The 15,831-nt window shown below is 40.8% G+C and overlaps 1 protein-coding gene and 1 long non-coding RNA gene across 2 annotated transcripts in view; one reads left to right on the plus strand and one right to left on the minus strand.

Annotated features, from left to right (window-relative positions):
- The first annotated feature begins 6,257 nt into the window (after nucleotides 1-6,257).
- Nucleotides 6,258-13,477, plus strand: LOC117810932. The gene is made up of 3 exons (XR_004630879.1): nucleotides 6,258-6,335; nucleotides 7,208-7,301; nucleotides 12,387-13,477. It is a non-coding gene; the product is annotated as an uncharacterized LOC117810932 (long non-coding RNA).
- Nucleotides 13,478-14,123: 646 nt separating this feature from the next.
- The window catches only part of spata17 (spermatogenesis associated 17), a 42,096-nt gene continuing 40,388 nt past the window's right edge, over nucleotides 14,124-15,831 (minus strand). The window contains 1 exon segment of the mRNA XM_034680939.1: nucleotides 14,124-14,255. The gene's annotated coding sequence lies outside the window, so the exon portion shown is untranslated.

Raw genomic sequence — 15,831 nt, forward strand, 5'->3', positions numbered from 1 at the left:
ATTAACTCCTCGAGTATGATAAAACACGATTCTCTCTCATCCCACCCAAGATTCCATAAAGAGGAGATAGTATTTCAAGCTGCCGACACTAAATCTCTAATTATAACTTTATTTGAAGAAAACAAGGGAGCACTTAATAAGCAAATGAGAGTGATAATAACTTGGAATATGGATTGGACCTAACAGAGTAGATTATAGGGGTGAACCCCGCTGAGACGGGGGGAGAGAGTTGTAAATAATGTGACAGAATGAGTAAATTATGAGGCTAAATACTCAAAGCTGTAATTATGGCGCTCTTTGAAACCAAGACATGAGTGGCTGTGAGGATGATCGGATAAAAGAAAGTTAACTGCCTTCCTCATTTGCTGTCATTCACACACAGTAGACACTCCTCTGCATCTCTATCTGCCTTTTACTTATTCTCTTTTGGTCTGAGTTTTTCCATTGTGTGATTTCTTTAACCAGGTTTTAGACAAGAGAGAGCAAAGTTCATTTAAAAGAGTAGTTGAAGATGTAAAAGTTTGCTCTGGTTGTAGAGATCAGATACCTCATTGCAAGGACTACTGATAATGTTAAACAGTGTGTGGTTTCTGTGGCTCTGGAGGAACTTGTTAAATCCATCCAGTAGCCCTATTATGTCATGAAGGTCATTTTTAGCAGGGCAAGCAGTTAGCATTTTTAACAAATGCCTGTTGTAAACCGGATGTGGATTTAGCCAGAAGTGATGAAAGGAAAGATCATCAAAAATAATACATTGAAAAATAAAGAAGTGTATCCAGCTGGAATGTTGCCAGTGTTTTCAGAGCATACTAGGGAATTCAAAGTTAGGATTTCCAGCCTCTTTCTAATCCCTCTTTTTACCCACTTTGGGAAAAATGTTCAAGAAACTAACACTGGCTGTTAGATGTAAGCTGGAAACCATCAGAAGTCTATTATCCTTAAGGCTGACGTTTTGTCCCCTGAGACCTCATTGCTCTGTAAACTTTGTCCTTTTGTTATACCACCTGACTTCCTCCTTTATTCCCAAAGGAACAGGAATCATAAAAACTGGGGCTGTTAGATGACTTGACCACTTAAATACACGTATATATTGTGTTTTGGGGCTTTACCTTACTTGACCTGACCTATAGTGGTTACAAAGTTACAAAGACTGACAGTAAACCTACATTTCATTGCACAAAATGGGTGATATTAAATGCCTTGGTTACATAGAAATACTTCTGATGCTGATTTTCATGCTCAAAAGAAGAACACATGGTTATTTTAAAGGAAAGAGGAAGGTTGCAGAGATTTCTAACCTAGCAATTTTTTCAATCCCAACTTTTTGCCTTCCAAGGTCTTTTCAGGCAAACGTGTCATGTATTTTGTCCTGTATCTGTATTTGGGATATGCGTGTTTAATCGGTTAAGTGATAAAACATAGTCACCCTCACTAGTCAGTACCAGGATTACTAGTTGGTTAAACCAATTCTTGATAATTTCGTTATTGTGTCTAAGCTGTAACACAGCCACCCACCACTAGCTGGGGCTGTAGATTAATGACCACTGCCATGATGCTTTACTAAAAAGGATGTAAACAAGCACAAAATCTAGTTAAACTGGCAAATAACCTCTTAAAGGTAGGGTTGGTAAACACGGAAAACTACCATGAATTTGAATGTAGCATTTCGTCAAGACTCCGTATAACCCCTCCCCAAAACGACGCCCCGCTCACATGCACGAGTGCCGCTGATTCGCGACCATATGATTGTGACTGATTCAAAACCAGTCCTCATCAAATCGTTTGGATTTGCACTGCGTCAACTCATGTCTCACTCAGCGGTAAGAAAACACCAAAACATTATCATAGTGAAAGTTAAAAACACAAACAAACATGAAATGTACGCCCTGCAGGAGGCGGGCAGAACGGCAGGATGGGATTTTATTGGTTTCCTAATTTGGCTCCTTATGGCAGGGATTGGTTGGTGTTTTCCCAGGTTTACTCCGGCTGTAGATAGCGGCTTTTTTTTTGCTCTTTTTAAAAACACATTGTGTATTGATCGTCATCGGGACAGAAAGATAATTTAACCAATATAACAAAAAGTGTATCTAAATCTGACTACCAACCCCAGCTTTAATGAGAGCAATTTGTAACCAGCACAGGCATGTGGACGTCAACCTTCAAGGAGAACTGAAGGCTGGTGGTGCTAGCCCTTCCTACCTTAGTCACACTGGGGAAATTAATTTATTTAACATTGTTTCCCCACAGATTTGGTGATCCTGTGTTCAGCTGTGTTAAAAAAAAATGTGCTCAATTTAGACTTTTAGTGTAGTTTGTAATCCAGAATTAAAATTTCTGTTTAGACGACCAAGTAGTTGTTCCCTTATCTGAAACCATGTGGAGTTGAATGTGATCAGTTATCTATTTTTCAGGAATTTGTACTCAGAGTTTAAAACACATAGGACATTTGGCAAGAAATGTGTATTTAGTTTGACATGCGGACAAAAAGGCAAAGACCTCAGAGCCACAGCATCATTAAAGAATGTCATGTAAGTTAACCCACTGGGCTCTCTGAAAGAAAAGCAATCCTGTTTAATCTTGTGACACAAATCAGAGCAGTTGTACAATATTTATGAATTGGTGGTACTGTTATGACTTTTCAACCTCAATTTAACACTTGATTCCCAGCTCTCATCGTGGTCTCCCCCCTTGTTCATCTATCACACTCTGTTCTTCACTTTCTTTCTGTAACCCTTTTCATTCCTCTCCGTCTTCTGTCTGTTTCTCCACTGTTTTCAAATCTCTTTAGATTTGTCTGCAGCTACAGGATCTGAAATTGACTTGTAAAGAGGAGACAAGTATTCACAGAGGGCTTAGCCATTGAAGGTTGATTTCATTTTATCGTTATCAGGGCTGTCTGTCTGTTTGCATGTTAAAGATATGAGCTGGGTGTGCACACGTGTGGGTGTGTGTTACTCCGTGCTTTGTGTCTCTGCCATTCAGCCAGCTGTACACATGTCACACAATCTCCCTTTCTATACATGGTTATATTTGACATATGCTTAACGGGGGCTGGGGGGATCGCTCACAGTGCTGTGAGTGTACGTAGATGTGTGTGTGTGTGTGTGTGTGTGTGTGTGTGTGTGTGTGTGTGTGTGTGTGTGTGTTTCTGTGTCCCTGAGCAGCGTCTGTGCTCCTGTACCAAACCAATGAAGTTGTCTGAGAATGACAGCTTCATTATCTTGTATGAAAGTGGGACAAATGGAGGCTTGTCTCTCTATCACTCTGCGTGTAAGTATGGAGAGTGAAAACAAGAACCTCAACACACACGCATAAACAAGCATACACACACATACAACCACACACACACAAACACAGTTACTGCTACTATCTTCTCTTACTTTTAATTCTTCCTCAACTTGTCTCTTCCTCATGGTTCAGTCTGTCCTATTTCGCTCTCTTGTATTTTTTTTTTCTTATGATGTGTGTGTGTGTGTGTGTGTGTGTGTGTGTGTGTGTGTGTGTGTGTGTGTGTGTGTGTGTGTGTGTGTGTGTGTTGGCAGCTGGGACTAGTAAGTGATGACTGTGTCTAAATGTTGATCACAGGGAGATGCTCTGTTGTTCTGAATGAAGGTGTGTGTATGTGTATGTGTGAATGTGTCTGTGTGTATGTGTGTTAAGGGGGGGTCGCTGGCAGATGTCAAACAGTTGAAGCCTCACACAGACGTGCTGACAACTCTCTCAGTAACTGGGCACCTTAGGGGGGCCAGACAGGTGTGTGTGCATGCATGTGTGTGTGTGTTTGTCTGTGTGTGTGAAACAGACGTGACCTACCCCCCTCCATTCCATCCCATCTGCATCCTGACATCTGACAGGGGGCATCACACCAGGCCAATCCACGCGTCCATGTGTGTGTGTGGTGCTTCATCTCCAATAGAAAGGTAATAGTATGTAAATGACCTCACATATGTCATCTATGAGAAGATGGGGATGAACACACACACACCTACACACACTCCCACTTTCTGCCCTCAGGGTTGGGGGGGTCCCGGCCCCTGTCTGATTTCTTTGGGTCAGTTTCTCACACTTCTGACAGGGTCACACACCTCTCCTCTCATTATTAACCTGCACTGAAAACGCCACAAAGCCACTGAGTGTATATCAAGGTGTCTGTGAGTGATTTAAAGACAGAGGGAGAATAGTGTGCTTGTGTGTGTGTGTGTGTGTGTGTGTGTGTGTGTGTGTGTGTGTGTGTGTGTGTGTGTGTGTGTGTGTGTGTGTATGTGTGTGTGTGTGTGTGTGTGCGTGTGTAAAAAGAAAAAGATTGAGAGAGATGAAATGGAGAAGCTGAAGTGTGTGTAGGAGTGTATGGAGAGACAGGTAAAGGAACTCACCACGTTGTGTGTGTGTGTGTGTGTGTGTGTGTGTGTGTGTGTGTGTGTGTGTGTGTGTGTGTGTCCTCGGGGCACTACCTATCACATTAGTGATAAGACAGACTGCCCAGCCTCCTCTCTTATTTCCTGTCAATCAAGCACAGAACATCACATTCAGCCAACAATAACTCACTCTAAAGAGAAAAAACATCCAATTACAGTTTCAACATGCTGCCTCTTGTGCTTTAGGACAGTTAATGTATATATATCTTTGAACATTCAGTTCCATTTAGTAGCCTTTACCCTCATGTCTCCCATCTGCAGTCATATCCCTGCAGCCATTCCCTGTCCCACATAGGCAGCTTTTACTTTAACTTAGCTATAATAAAATGCAAAGTGGCCACAAGGGGTTGGAAGAATCAAATAGATGCAGTGAATATGTTAGTGCTCACCTGTTATTGAGGACTTTTTTTACAGACTGCAAACTGATGCTGCAAAAGAGAAATAACAGATTTAAGGGGATCATAGTCACATAAAACATTTTGTAGAAAGAATAGAAAAGAAACATTTTAAGAAGTGCCTATGTGTGCGTAAGCATCCCCAGAATCTTGCTTTTTGCTCCAATGATTCACAGTCTGCTGTTAGGTTTATAAATAAATTCTCTATAGATTCCATCACAGTAACTGACAGGATTAGGTGTGTGACAGGTGATGAGAGAGCCCTGCACTGTGGTCACTGCTGATACACAATAGGATTATGACCAACACCTACCTGTGTGTGTGTGTGTGTGTGTGTGTGTGTGTGTGTGTGTGTGTGTGTGTGTGTGTGCGTGCGTGCGTGCGTGCGTGCGTGCGTGCGTGCGTGCGTGCGTGCGTGCGTGTGTGCGTGTGTTTACGAGTAAGCAGCAGTGACCAACACGAGAGCCTCCTGAATGATAAACACAGACTACATCTGTCTTTGTTCCCCCCTTCTTTGTCTTTATCTATCACTCCATCTATCTCTCCAACCATCTGGACCCTCCGTCCAACCCCACCCCCACTCATCAGCCCTACACACTCATACACTCATACACATGTATACATACTGTACGTATTGAGTCTCCTGTGAGGGAACATTGTTAGTTTTCAGATGTTTGAGTGTTAAGCTGTCTTGTATAAATTTTCATAAACATATTGAATCATGCTGCAAATTTGATGTGCACAATTTTAATGAAATGCTGCATGATGCAAATGTTGAGGATCTTTTTCATTGCAGGACCTTGACAGGCAGACTGTATTGGGTCTCAGGGAAAGATCTTCCCTTTGGTTGAGATTGAAAGAATATCACAGAATTGGATGAATAAAAGTAAACACTTCGCTCCTCATGCTTTACTTAACATTTAATATGTAACATTTTGTATGAATTACCTTAATCTTATCCTTTTAGTTGAAAAGTTGTTTTAGAGCCTTAATATACTGTTTTAAAAGAATCAAGAGGCATTTATGTTGCCTCAAATGGACAAAAAAACATTTTGTGGTTCGGTGCATTTGTTAAAGCTCCTGTGAGGAGTTTTTGACAGGCTTTGTAACATGACCTACTAAGGTAAACAACACATATAGGGACTACATTGATTCTTTCTATAATGCTATATTTAGGGGTGTACAGATTCAGCAACCCAAACCCAATCTGAACATTAAAGATCAGAGTGCACCGGTCCAGAGCAACCTGGATCAATAAAAATGTCATATGAACTGTTCAGTGGCCCGGTTTCAAAGTTGAGATTCAGTTGGCTGAGGTTTTGCTGAGCTCAACATCTTTAGATTAACAAGACTGAACATTGACCTTTTACTTTTAAAAAGGGTAATGTTAGCTTAGGTACGTGACTGGTCAGGTAGTGTTAGTTAGCTCACGATGAGAAAACAACATCTGTGATCGACGAGGCACTTTACAGCATCAAGCTAAGAAATCAAATCATCTGGACTTAATATGAAGGTCTACCCATCTGTAAGTGATTGTGTACATCAACTGTAAGATTAATATCACCTGATGAAACCCATGACCCATGAAGAAACTTGTGCTACAATGCTAGCATTAGCATTTTTTCAGCCACAATGTAGCGAAGTCTATGGTTATCACAACAAATTAGAGCCTGTTTTATTACTGAGATTTACAACCTATACTGTGTGGTTTGGAGTGGTGACTTTGGGACATGGTTAATACATTAAATCCAAGTTATAAGATTCCCAAAGACAGCATTAAACCATGCATGACAGAAATGCTTTGAGGAAAAAACAATGTCTTGAATTGTTTTCCTTGCTTTAATGTACAATTTCTCCTCATTATGGCTTTGGTAAAAAAGCTTTTTAGTGGTGTTTTATTTCAACTGTGATCTGCATACATCTTGCAGCTGCCTACTTTGTGTGTGACGTATTTGTTACTAGTCAAACCTCTGGATAAAGTCAAGGTGAACTTTTGGTGTTTGCGTTCATACATGCAGCCAACCTGGATAATGTCAGCAAACTTTCAGGAAAATGGTGCATGTGTGAAAGGGGCTTAAAAGACAGGATTCACTGTGGATACTCCATGTCAGACAATGTGAAACTTTGCATCATTCCTCATCTCTCACTTTCTCCATCTACGTACTATCTATGCAGGCAAAAATGCCACACCCAAACAAAGCAGAGATAAAACCATCTTATTGTGTTTGTATTTTGTGTATGTATGCAGTGTTATATAAGTAACGTTTTTTATACACATATGTTGAGTTTAGTATGGGTCTCAATATAGTATTATAAAGATAATGACTGCACATGAGCAGTAATGCATGTGTTTGTATTTTTGTATGCATGTGAATGTGTGTGTCTCTGGCCCCCCAGGCTCACTCCATCAACCTCCCCTCACCACCAGCTGTCTCTCCTCATTTAAATACTCTCTCCTCCCACTAATGGAATTAGCCACAAGTTTCCTGAGGTGAGGTAACACACACACACACACACACACACACACACACACACACACACACACACACACCCACACCCACACCCACACCCACACACACACACACACACACACACACACAGGTATATAGTCACAACTGTGTGTACTACATGTGTGTGTATGTACAAGATGTTTTGGGTGTGATGTGAGGATTGGTTGGGAAGGTCAATCAGAAGACACAAAAAGATGCAGCTCAGTCCAAAACAGACAGAGAGGAAAGTGAGACAAGGGATCTTCCAAACTTTCCCTCTCTAGGGTACTTTTATGCCTTGCGGATCAAAGGTTTTTTTGATATTAGTAAGCCAACATGAATAGTAGAGCCAATGAGCAAACTTTACTTAAGCCAATCAATGAGTTAAAGAGGTAACCTGCCATGATTGAGGACTGTCACATTGATAATGTTTTCGTTAATACACCTGTTATGTCTAAAAAAAACAGTTTCCATTTAGATAGGCTCTAAAAAATAATGTATATGAATACATTAAACCTACACAGAACAATACAGATTAAACTTTCAGCAGACTTAACAGGCCACCTTTGACAGATTAAGACAGTTGAAGATGATAGTGATTTCTTAAATCTGAGCTACGGTCAAAAAAAGGTCGCTTCTACAAATCTCTCCTCTTGACAATTTGCAGCCCTCGCACTCCTCAACAGGTGCTCACAAAACAATCTTCTGTGATTGGCAGAGCAAGAAAAGGCAAAAATATCTGACTTACCCAGAATAACATATCCTAAGGAATCTTAGTGGATTGTTTGGAATTAAACTTTTACTTTTAAGTGGAGGTTAAAGAAATGTTTAGCCCTGTGAATGAATAACAGGAAGAGCACAGGTGTAGTATGTGTAATATGTGTTTCCTGTTGTTATAGCTTGTTTACTGCTTCTCTTATTGGTCATTGTGCTGCTAACATTGGTAGTTTAGCCAAACAACTCCGTCTGACACCCGGAGCCGTGCTCCTCTGCTCTGGGTGCATATTCTACACTTCAGCCTCCACTGCTCCAGGCGTCCAATGGTCCTAATGCCCCAGAGACTGCGGAGCGATTAAAACTGATGAATGATAGAGACCACTCGGAGACCATTTGAAATTAATCATTTTCATATTCTGGAGTTTTTATGTCTTTAGATTCAGAGTCAGACGTCTCAAACATGCAGGCTGTGAACTCTCGCTCTCTTGACCTGTCAATCAAAGAGTTAGCTGCCACGCCCACACAGTCCTGAAAAATGCTCTGAACTGGAAAATGAGCTGTTTTTGAGCCAAGTTTTTTCAAAGTTATGGATGTTTATTTTCACTCAGAATTTTGTTGAAGCTTGATTACACATTTAATTTTGATATTCTATGTGAATTTTAAATATTCCATTTACATTTGCTTAGGCTTTAAGATCTATGACATCATCAGGATGCCTAGGTTGAGTCTATGAGGGAGCTTTAAGATTAGATCTATCAAGCCCTAATTTTACATATCTGGCCCAAATATTGGTACCAACCAATGGTCCAACCAAGTTATCTTTCCTGACTGTAGGGAGTGCAAATTAGGTATACATTTTCCCAAAACTTCTGAGCCTGGTCTTTCTTTGAAATGGATGATCAATCTTGTTTTATTTCATCAATTTATGCCAAAAATGTACCTGAGGTGAACTGATCCAGACCCAAAACTTAACTTCCCTCTCGTCCTCTGGATTGTTTTCACGATTACCTTGAGAAAGTTTCAATTGTCCCAGTAAGTGACCTCCCCTGGCCTTTGTCCTCCTTCTTCTTGCTGTCTCCTCTGCCCCGCTCTGCCGATGGTGCTCTGTTTCCTTTTGTTTTGTCCTCCATCACTCTGTCAGCAGGTCCCGTCCATCAATACACGACTGTCAGTCATTGGAGCGACAATTGGCAGCTGTCGATATGGTGTAGAGGTCCGCCAGTCTGTATACAGGCTTCAATTCCTAAAAAGCTATCAGCTGCCAATACATAAAGACTTACAAACACAAGCTTGACATGCACACAGGACCAACACACACACACACACACACAAACACATCATTCTCTTCACATCCTCATCACACCTGATCATCGCTGACACAGGAAAATTTGGCTCAGTTGCAACGAGATCAGATCAGATGAGGAAACAAAGAACCACCTTCTGACTATTCAGCCTTGGCAGCGCAAACACACACACACACACACACACACACACACATATACACACACACACACACACACACACACACACACACAATCACTATCTTTCAGATAAAGGTCTTTGACACTGATTGGAGTCACTGACACATGGCTCCCTCTACTGGAGACCTGTAAGACCTTTGACAATGACATTCAGTCCCCGGTTACACTGTAGCACATTAACATTCATTAATTGATTCAATTATCCATCTATTCATTAAACACTCCTCCCTCTCTCATTTCTTATTCCATCACTCCATCAAATCCCTTTTCTTCCTTTCCTGATTCCCTTCCTTTGAACCTGCTGACTTTCAGATCCTTTTCTTTTTCTGTTACTCTGCGATGCAGGTTCAAAGCTTCCTCTTGGTTTAGGTGTAAGAGTTGAAAAGTTTGTGTCTGTCTGCATGTAGCAGGCCTCTTAAAGCAACCCTAACTAGTATGCTAAATTTTACTGAGAATAAAAATATAACCTCTTAAATACTAACTTTATATTCACCTGAAAATTTAAGAATCAAGTGGGTTAGAATAAGTCCAGCAAGTTAAGCTGATTTTTCCGTTTGGTCACAATCTTTTCAGGTTTGATTCTTGGAATAATACAGATTTCATTCAGGCAGTGTGGCTGTATCCAATTGATACTCCAGAACAAATCTGTTACAGTGTCACAATAAAGATTTAAAGCTGCTGTTGGTAGAAATGGTGTCAAAAATGTTACTTTTTTTCAGTTGGGTTTGGAAAAAGGTCATAATACCCATCGGTACTTATCTGTATGTTAAGTAATTTGAGACTATCGCGAAATCTCTGTGTTTTCAAATGCCTATGTATAAAGCAATGTTATAACTCCCCTTGTTCCCGTTATGATGGACCAATCATAGCTAATCTCCATTCCTCTGTCCTGATTGGTTGAGTGGCGGCCCCACTACATCGCCCTCATTAGCTTGGAAGTCACTTCTTCCTCATTGGAAGCGCACAACAATCTTTTTTTTGTGTGTGTGGGGGGGGGGTTAGGGAGCAGAGAAGGGAGGGGTAGTGTAACATTTGAAATCTCTCTCCGAACTGATGTTTGTATCACGACTACAAACAAAAGCTTTAAGTAGTTTTAACAGGAAGGCTGGAGTAGTGGATTTAAATGTGAGAGGTGAGCATTCAGAGCTCAGTGCTGTCGTATTGAGACTGAAAGTATTCTCATTTTTATACGAACTGCCTCTTTTCATTGGTGGGTTACAGATACTCATGACTGGGGGATGTATGGAGCATGTGATTTTAAATGCATGCATACACTACATACCAAACTCATTCAATAGCAATTTTCCTTTAAACACTCAAAGGTTATTATGATTTCATTGTGCTGTGTCTTCATGAAGTAGTTTAAATAAAAATGAGAATCCAACAAAAAATTCATTGTGATTTCCCCATTTCCTGATTAGTAAGCCACTGAAAGACGAGGGGTAGTGAAGGTTTGGAGGAACTATAGGTCATATTTCCCATTAAGAAAAAATAATTGACAGCAAATTAGCAACCACATACTTTAAGTATTCAGCCAGAGGACCGAATGCTAATGTTGCCTCTTGATTGCGTTGTATGATGTACTGTAAGCAAGTAAATAGTGGAGTGCTTTCATTAGCTGTTGTTTCATATTGGCTAATGTGCTGTCAAAGTTGAGTCTGTTGCAAGCGGCAACCTCCGGTCTCAAAGTATGAAGCCCATGCGGAAGTGTTATAAACTGCAGTTCATCTAGAATCGGCTTGAGGCTGGCTGCAAAAACACCAGAAACCACATAGACACCAATTCAAAAAGACGATCTTTGCAGCATTAATAAACATGTTTACAGCCTGGTTCAAAAACCGGCTTGGCTCTATGTTGCTAATTTCTCTATCGGCACACACTGTACGGGGGGTGAATTTTTTTCTGGCGCGACTGTTCAGAAGAAATTAAGATTACGAGTTTTTGCCCAAATAAGGACATGACTGACACATAGCTGTTGGCTAGGAGGCTCAAACTCCGCCTTCCTACGTCACACTATGCCTGGTTGAGTTCCGCATTTCCAATATGGCTGCCGCCGTCGATTGGCTTCAAAACAGTGCTCAGGAACAGATAAGATTCTCCTTTATTCGTCCCACAACGAGGAAATTCATATTCATTCATATGGTTGACGTCACTGATACTGCGTCCATATTTTATACAGTCTATGGTCTGTTGATGACCATTTTTATCCATTCCCTATAAAAGTTAATGTTGGCATTGTCAGCCTAGCAAGAGTTAATCTTATAGTTTAGTTCTATTAGCTGATGTCTGGCAGCAGCGAGGGTGTTATCAGAAATGTTTCATTTTTCAACTCAAAATGTTTGTCTGTGAAGTTGCTGATCAATGTTGTTGTAGTTAAATACAAAATTGTCAATCAATATGGCATATGGAATTTCAAAGTCATTGATAGTGTGATTAGTCAGATTCTGCTTTGAGTTATATACCACACATCATATTTTATCAATGCAGTTTCCTCACACTGAATCCCTGAAGAACACAAAAATAAACACATTTATGTTGCAGCACTGAGACCAAGAATTAAAGGAACTTGGGGCAGCAGACCCAAATAGAGAAAACAGTATAAAAAAAGAATCGAGGAGAGGAATAAAAAAAGCTGATGGGAATTGGTGGGGGGAATGCCAGGCTGTCTGCTCTCTCTTTTACGCACATGGCGTCCATCCGGATGAGAAATGTGATTACAAATGAGAGTGTGAGTGAGAGAGCGGAGTGCCACAGCTGGCATAGCATCTGGCTTGGCATATCGTTGCCCGGCCTCGCCCGCTGCCTGTGCGCTCTAATGTGGCTGTCGACAAGCCCATTAAGAAACCATTACTAAATGCGCTGTCTCTGCTCCTCTTCCACGCCTTATAGCACAGGCCCGGGGGAAAGCCAACGACACGCAGGAAAAGGAAAGAAGAGTGAGGAGACAGACAGAACAGAGAGACAGACAGAAAACAAAGTGGAGTGAGGAAGAAGACGGCAGTGGAAAGTTCGTGCCAGAAAAGGTGGCTTTAATGGTAACACTTCTGTACTGTGCGTCAGAGACTGGAAGTGATGGAGAGCAGACACTGTGGACTTACTTTACTCTCAACCATCAAAACTGAGTTATATGAGGAAGTTCTGCCTCAGGGCATCGTAGGAAGAGGTGTCATATGTAGCTTTCACTTCAGACAAAGTTCAGACCAACCTACATTATTTAGACTCATATTTAATAAGCTGCATATGTCTTCAAAGGGTGACAGAACAAAAAAAGGTGACACATTTTTGATAAATACTTCACAGCAGAAAGAATAATTTGATTGACATAAAATAAATCAGTTATAAGCAGATTATTACTCTAATCAAACCACATATCATACTAAAAATAGTTAAATCCCCAAAAAATCAGTAATGTTGTAATTCTACTTATTGAATATGTGAGGTATTGGAGCCAACAAGGGCGTCTATTCAGCAGCAACCCAACAGATTTCCTTGAGACCAAAGTGCGGGCATATTCAGAGACAATATTATTATGTTGAATTACCCAACAAATCCACAGAACTGTAATGATTTGGGGATGCAGTAGGCAAAGAATTCTGTGATTGAATCAGATTTTGCAGCTCAATATGAAACGTCAATGTTGTTCTGATTGTTTCAGTTCAGGGCCAAACTAAACTCCTTGATAAGCCTGCTGGAGTCATTCAAAAGTTTTCTTTAAGCCTTTGGTGGTGGGCCAGAAATAAATAACATTTGTGAATACATTTGCTTCATATTGTTTTGTTTGAAGTCTTGAAGTCATGTTACCATTTTTTCCCATCATTATTAAATAACTGAGTGTTGAAGTAGGCTTTCACTCTGTACACATTTCCTGAAGTTCAGTTGGACAGTCACCAGAACATCCAAATGTGAAGTGAGACAGCTTTATCAGTGTTTGGTCAGTTTTCATTTCTAAGTGTGTTTTTATGTACAGCTTGTAGCACATTTGCTCCTGCATTGCTCTGTAAGTAATATCAATTAAAAAAGGAAATTGCAGAGCTTTGACTTGCAATATTGGAATCAACCTGTTGATAAATTGAACTAACTAGTTATAATTTGCAGCCCCTATCTAACAACTTACAATCAGTTAAAGGTAATGACGGGATCAGATGTTTCTACTGTTACCCGTTTAACTCTTCGGTATTTTATTACTGGGAACTTTTACCATTAAAACTGTACATGCTGCTATAATGGATTTTCTCACACATCAACTTGGTTATGGATACAAAATGAACATATAAACACAAACAAGCAGTTTGTAATAATGTCCTCGTTGTATATAGAATTGAGTGGCCCCAGATAAGCATATCTCTTTTGGTGAGTGGCAGAACTCATGTCAATTCTCTTCCTGGCACAAGACTGCCTATATACACTGCTGTGTCCTATAGGAGCTCAGACAACTCTGATTGTACATTCCCAGCTATTCTGATTTACACACATTTTGGACAATATGACAGACCGACAGTAGAACACTGTGAAATGTGTTGTCTTTGAGAAAAAGGGCAGCATTAGGTGAACCCTAACTTGGTTGTCACATTGAAATTACAGAGTCATTGGGAGGAAATGTTGACATGAACACATTAGGCACTGAAATAGTGCAATATGAGCAAAACATCTTTTATTGGTACTTCTCTCCATTCTCTCAGGTATGAAAGAGGTGTGTCACTCAGGCCTGCCTCCCATTGAGGATAGAGCCCAACACTGAGATTAGATGTTGAGGTTGCACAGTGAGGAGAGGAGAGGAGAGGAGAGGAGAGGAGAGGAGAGGAGAGGAGAGGAGAGGAGAGGAGAGGAGAGGAGAGGAGAGGAGAGGAGAAAAGAGGAGAAAAGAGGAGAAAAGAGGAGAGGAAAAGTAGAGAGAGAAAAAAATATATTATTTTAAAGGGAAAGACCTTAAAATCACCTTAAAATTTTCCATCTGGATATGTAAGAATTTATTATCACACGGAGATACAATATCTGAAAAGCAATGAGGCCTCTATGACTGTTTTTAACTATTGTAAATGGGGAAAGATACACATCCTTATGGTGAATCAAAAATACACTTACTGCTACTGTGAGCAACTTCCTGCTGAGTGTGTGTGTGTGTGTGTGTGTGTGTGTGTGTGTGTGTGTGTGTGTGTGTGTGTGTGTGTGTGTGTGTGTGTGTGTGTGTGTGTGTGTGTGTGTGTGTGTGTGTATGGAGTGGTGAATTGCTCTTTTCATGAGTGACAGTGACAGGTTTCTCATCAGGCCCTGAAGCCTCCTCACAGTTAGAGACCATGTACATCACAGCCACCCCAAACAACAAACACACACACACGCACTCATATGAGCACACTCTGAACAGGGTGATGGTGTAAAGGAGACAGTTTGTGTGAAACCAGGGAGAAGCAGAGACTTAGTTTGTGCCACACATGAGCATATGTGTATGTGTGTCTGCACCGGCTGCTGGAACTAAGCGGGGCTCTTAATCACGGTTGTAACAGGCAACATTACCAGCAGCCGCAGCAGGCTAATGATGAATGCCCGAGTCTCCGTGCAAACCCTGACCTCCTTTTCTGCTGTGATGCACAAAAACATTCACAAACGCATGTGTTTGCGTTGACACAAACACAAAGTGGCCTAAGTTTGCATCAACACATACATCTTGACAAAAAACTACACTGCTGAGGCAAAGGATAAAAATAGAGAAGAGAGTGAACATACATACACATACACACACACACACACACACACACACGCACGCACACACACAGACACACAAATGCACACACACAGACACGCAAATGCCCACACACTTGTCCCAAAGGTGGATCTAAGCGTACTTTCATAACCAGCCTGGTGGTTCTGGGAAGGAATAGCATGTGTTACTGTTTTTGGGTGAGTGTTTGTATTTAGATATAAAAATGATACAACCTGTTCACCAATTCATTGCTTTTAACAATCGTTTATATTACCAGCAAGATAAGAGGTTTTCCAAAAAGACCCCAAAACAAACACTTGGAGCTAGAGGACAACAGATTAAGAAAAAATTGAGAAGTAAACCAGAGAAAGAGGGAGAGATATAGAGCTAAGAGGAGCAAGAGAAGGGGAAATATTAGAGTTTTAAATGGAATGTAAATGAGAGAGAAAGATCCAGGAAGTAGAAATGAAAGAGAAACAGAGAGAGCAGAACATGAGAGAGACAGATGGTTAAAAAAAGGGAATAAACGAGTGAGATTTTGCGACAGAGTGAGTGAGTAGTTATAAACGAGTGTAAAGTTTTGATGAAGGACAAACTAATGTCAGGGACTGGGGCGGTTCGGGCTTCCTGCTCCCC

The sequence above is a fragment of the Notolabrus celidotus genome, chromosome 3, assembly GCF_009762535.1.
Source record: "Notolabrus celidotus isolate fNotCel1 chromosome 3, fNotCel1.pri, whole genome shotgun sequence".
NCBI lineage: Eukaryota > Metazoa > Chordata > Actinopteri > Labriformes > Labridae > Notolabrus > Notolabrus celidotus.